At 70.3% G+C, this 5,000-nt stretch overlaps 1 non-coding gene across 1 annotated transcript; it reads left to right on the plus strand.

Moving 5' to 3' along the window:
* The first annotated feature begins 1,640 nt into the window (after nt 1-1,640).
* LOC128829813 (5S ribosomal RNA) lies at nt 1,641-1,759 on the plus strand. Its single transcript, XR_008443480.1, has one exon. It is a non-coding gene; the product is annotated as a 5S ribosomal RNA (ribosomal RNA).
* Nucleotides 1,760-5,000: the final 3,241 nt, after the last annotated feature.

The following is a 5,000-nucleotide window of genomic DNA, read 5'->3' on the forward strand; positions in this document are numbered from 1 at the left end:
CTTCCGGACATCCGCGAGACGACCGGCCGTCAGGTCAACCCATTCGCTCCAAAGGGGTTGACCCGGTGGCCGGGAGGGGACTTTGAAAATTTTTCAGACTTGGAAAACTTTTTTTTTTTTTTTTTTTTCCCCCAGCCCGCTTCCTCCGGGTTGACCCGGTGGCCGAGCGTCTCACCGTCCCCGGACGCAGCGAGGTACTGCCTCCCGGCCGTCAGGATCGGGCCCACGGAAGTCTGATTTTTTAAAAAAATTTGCCGACGCCACCGCGGAGGGCTACCCGGCCACCCCGGGCCCCGGAGCCGGAAAAGGGAAGAAAAGGATCGGGCCCACTAGAGACATGGACCCGGCCGCCAAGCAGGCCGCCCTGGGCTCACCCTCCCCGGCCGCAGCGAGGGACATCCTCCCGGCCGACAGGATCGGGCCCCTGGAAGTCTGGGGGGGGGGGGGGGAAATCCGCCCCACGCCTCCGAGGAGGGCTGCCCGGGCGGGCCGGGCCCCGGAGCTCGGAAAAAAAAAAAAAAACACCCCAAAAAAGGATCGGGCCCACTAGAGACATGGACCAGGCCGCCCTGGGCTCACCCTCCCCGGCCGCAGCGAGGGACTGCCTCCCGGCCGACTGGATCGGGCCCCTGGAAGTCTGGAAAAAAGAATGGAACCTGACGCCTCCGAGGAGGGGGCGCCCAGGGAAGGAGGGAGATCCGGGTCGACCTGGTGACCGGACGGGAAAGCGGCCACCGGGCGTGCCCGTTCAAACCTAGGGGTTGACCTGGCGGCCGGAAAGCAAACCGGCCACTGGCTAGCCCCGTCGGCAACCTACGGGTTGACCTGGTGGCCGGGAAGCGAACCGGCCAGCAGGTGAACCCGTTCGATTCCACGGGTTGACCTGGTGCCCGGGAGGGGACTCTGAAAAATGTTCAGCCCTTTCGGCTCGGGGTTGACCTGGTGGCCGAGAGGGGACTCGGACGGCAGGCAAGCCGCCCTGGCCTCACCCACCCCGGCCGCAGCGAGGGACTGCCTCCCGGCCGACTGGATCGGGCCCCTGGAAGTCTGGGGGGAAAAAGAAAATGGAACCTGACGCCTCCGAGGAGGGGGCGCCCAGGGAAGGAGGGAGATCCGGGTTGACCTGGTGACCGGACGGGAAAGCGGCCACCGGGCGTGCCCGTTCAAACCTACGGGTTGACCTGGTGGCCGGGAAGCGAACCGGCCAGCAGGCGAACCCGTTCGATTCCACGGGTTGACCTGGTGCCCGGGAGGGGACTCTGAAAATTTTTCAGCCCTTTCGGCTCGGGGTTGACCTGGTGGCCGAGAGGGGACTCGGACGGCAGGCAAGCCGCCCTGGGCTCACCCTCCCCGGCCGCAGCGAGGGACTGCCCCCCCTCCACCCACCCACCCCCCCCCCCGGCTGACAGGATCAGGGCGCACTGGATGTCCGGGACAATATTTTCCCCGACGCCGGGGAGGGCGGGCGGGCGGAGGGGCTCTGGCGGCCAGCCCGGGCCCCGGAGCTCGAGAAGGAAAAAAGGACCGGGCCCGCGAGAGACGGGGGCCCTGCCGCAGGGGGGCAGTCCGACCGGGGCTCACCGTGCGGCAGGCCCGGGCGTCGGCAGGGGAAAGCGGGCGAGGAGGCGCGGGGGCCGGGTGCCTACGGCCATACCGGACCGAACGCCCCCGATCCCGTCCGATCTCGGAAGGTAAACCGTCCCGGGCCTGGCTAGTACTTGGATGGGTGACCGCCTGGGAATCCCAGGTGCCGTAGGCAGCTTTTCCCGGTCCGAGCCAGCTCTCTCTCCTTTTCTGGGGAGGAAGGAGAGGGGGGGGACGGGCCGGAAAGCCCCTCGTCGCTCCTGCCGAGTCGGAGGTCGCGGCCGCAGGTCACGGGTCTGGGCGCCTGGGGTCCGGCTCCCCACCCGGCTTCCTCCGCGGAGGACCCACCGAAGCCGCTGGGGGAGACCCCGGGCATGGGGCGGACTGGCCCGGACCCTCCCGGCCGCCGGCCCGCAGGACCGCCCCGAATCCCCCCGCCCCGCGGCCACCCAGGCCAGGCCTGGCCAGGCGGGACGGACGGCGGGTGTCCAGCGCCCAGCGGCTTCCGCCAGCGGGGACCCACGGCCCCCAAAGCCGCAGGGGGAGGCCCCGGGCCCGGGACGGACTCGCTCGGACCCCCTGCGCCCGGGCGCCGGCTCGCGGGACCGCCCCGAATCCCCCCGCGGCCACCCAGGCCAGGCCTGGCCAGGCGGGACGGACGGCGGGTGTCCAGCGCCCAGCGGCTTCCTCCAGCGGGGACCCACGGCCCCCAGAGCCGCAGGGGGACACCCCGGGGCCGGGACGGACTCGCTCGGACGCGCTCGGACCCCCTGCGCCCGGCCGCCGGCTCGCGGGACCGCCCCGAATCCCCCGCCCCGCGGCCACCCAGGCCAGGCCTGGCCAGGCGGGACGGACGGCGGGTGTCCAGCGCCCAGCGGCTTCCGCCAGCGGGGACCCACGGCCCCCCAGAGCCGCAGGGGGAGACCCCGGGGCCGGGACGGACTCGCTCGGACGCGCTCGGACCCCCTGCGCCCGGCCGCCGGCTCGCGGGACCGCCCCGAATCCCCCCGCGGCCACCCAGGCCAGGCCTGGCCTGGCCTGGCAGGCCGGCGTGCAGCTCCCCCGGGCTTCCTCCCCCGACGACCCGCGCCCCCCCGAGCCGCAGGCGGAGACCCCGGCCCCGGGGCGGACCGGCCCGGGCTCGCTCGAGCCCCCTGCGCCCGGCCCGCAGGACCGCCCCCCCCCCCCCCCGAATCCCCCGGGAGAGGCCCGGCCTGCACGCCACTGACGACCCGCGGCCCCCAAAGTCGCGGGAGGCGCCCCCGGCCCCGGGGGCCGGTTAGCTCCGTGTCGCTCCGCGCCCCCCCCCCGCCCCTCGCTGCCGGGACCGGGCACCGCCCCAGAGTCAGCCGCAGCCGGACGGCCTGAGAGCTGCCCTCCTGTGGACGACGGTGAGTTTACCTTGACACTAACCGGCCATCAGCCAGGTCAACCCCATTGCTAGACTGGGGTGGACCTGGTGGCCGAGTGGGGACTTGGAACATTTGACAGCTGCTCCCCGGGGCTTGACCGCTTGTCCTGAACGCCCCCCCCCCACCCCACCCCCCCCAGCCCCCGGCTCCTGCTCCCCTCTCCCCAGCCTCGGTGCTCCGCTCCCTGCCTCGGAGGCTGCCCCTTTGCGGCGCCTGCATCGCCTCCGAGGACGCGCACCTTCCGGAGGCTGGACGTAAAGCCTGACGCCCGCCACCGCCGCCGACCCGGCTCTCCGAGGGACGACTGTGAGGCCTCCCCCCACCCCCGGACCGCCCTGGGGACGACTGCTAAGCCTCCCCCAACGGACCGCCCGGGGGAAGACTGCTAAGCCTTCCCCGGACCTGCTCCCTCTCGACTATTAAGCCCCCCCTCTGTGGTCCTCAGGACCGCTGCCGCGCAGCCCTCGGAGTGGGGTGACACCCGGGCCGGAAAGCAAAGCGGCCACCAGGTCAACCCGTCGAATCCAATGGGTTGACCTGGTGGCCGGAAAGCAAACCGGCCGCCAGGTCAACCCAGTAGATTCCGCGGGTTGACCTGGTGGCCGCTAAGCACGACTCTTAAGCCTCCGCCGGACCGCCTGGGGAATGGCTATTAAGCCTGCCCCCGGAGTACTCGGGGGGACGACTATTAAGCCTCTCCTGGAACGACTATTAAGCCTGCCCCCGGAGTCCTCGGGGGACGACTATTAAGCCTCCCCCGGACCGGCTCCGTCTCGACTATTAAGCCCCCCCTCTGTGGTCCTCAAGACCACTGCCGCTCTGCCCTCGGAGTGGGGTGACGCCCGGGCCGGAAAGCAAACCGGCCACCAGGTCAACCCGTTGAATCCATTGGGTTGACCTGGTGGCCGGAAAGGAAACCGGCCGCCAGGTCAACCCAATAGATTCAGCGGGTTGACCTGGTGGCCGAACGGGGACTTTGAAAATTTTACAGCTGCTTCCCCTGGGGTTGACCTGTTGTCCCGGTGGGGACTTTGAACATTTGACAGCCGCTACCCGGGGCTTGACCTGTTGTCCTGAACGCCCCCCACCCCACGGCTCCTGCTCCCCACTCCCCAGCCTCGGTGCCCCGCTCCCTGCCTCAGAGGCCGCCTCTCTGCGGCAGCTGCAGCGCGTCCGAGGACGCTCACCCTCCGGAGGCTGGATGTAAAGCCTGACACCCGCCACCGCCGCCGACCCGGCTCTCCCAGGGACGACTGTGAGGCCTCCCCCCACCCCCGGACCACCCTGAGGACGACTGCTAAGCCTCCCCCACCGGACCGCCCGGGGGAAGACTGCGACGCCTCCCGCCAGGCCCCCACCCAGCCTGGGGGGAAGACTGCTAAGCCTCCCCCCCACACACACACTGTCGGGGGATGACGATTAAGCCTCTCCCGGACCGGCTCCGTCTCGACTATTAAGCCCCCCCTCTGTGGTCGTCAAGACCACTGCCGCGCTGCCCTCGGAGTGGGGTGACACCCGGGCCGGAAAGCAAAGCGGCCACCAGGTCAACCCGTCGAATCCAATGGGTTGACCTGGTGGCCGGAAAGCAAACCGGCCGCCAGGTCAACCCAGTAGATTCCGCGGGTTGACCTGGTGGCCGTTAAGCACGACTCTTAAGCCTCCGCCGGACCGCCTGGGGAATGGCTATTAAGCCTGCCCCCGGAGTCCTCGGGGGACGACTATTAAGCCTCCCCCGGACCGGCTCCGTCTCGACTATTAAGCCCCCCCTCTGTGGTCCTCAAGACCACTGCCGCTCTGCCCTCGGAGTGGGGTGACGCCCGGGCCGGAAAGCAAAGCGGCCACCAGGTCAACCCAGTAGATTCCGCGGGTTGACCTGGTGGCCGCTAAGCACGACTCTTAAGCCTCCGCCGGACCGCCTGGGGAATGGCTATTAAGCCTGCCCCCGGAGTACTCGGGGGGACGACTATTAAGCCTCTCCTGGAACGACTATTAAGCCTGCCCCCG

Source organism: Malaclemys terrapin, unplaced genomic scaffold, assembly GCF_027887155.1.
Source record: "Malaclemys terrapin pileata isolate rMalTer1 unplaced genomic scaffold, rMalTer1.hap1 scaffold_90, whole genome shotgun sequence".
NCBI lineage: Eukaryota > Metazoa > Chordata > Testudines > Emydidae > Malaclemys > Malaclemys terrapin.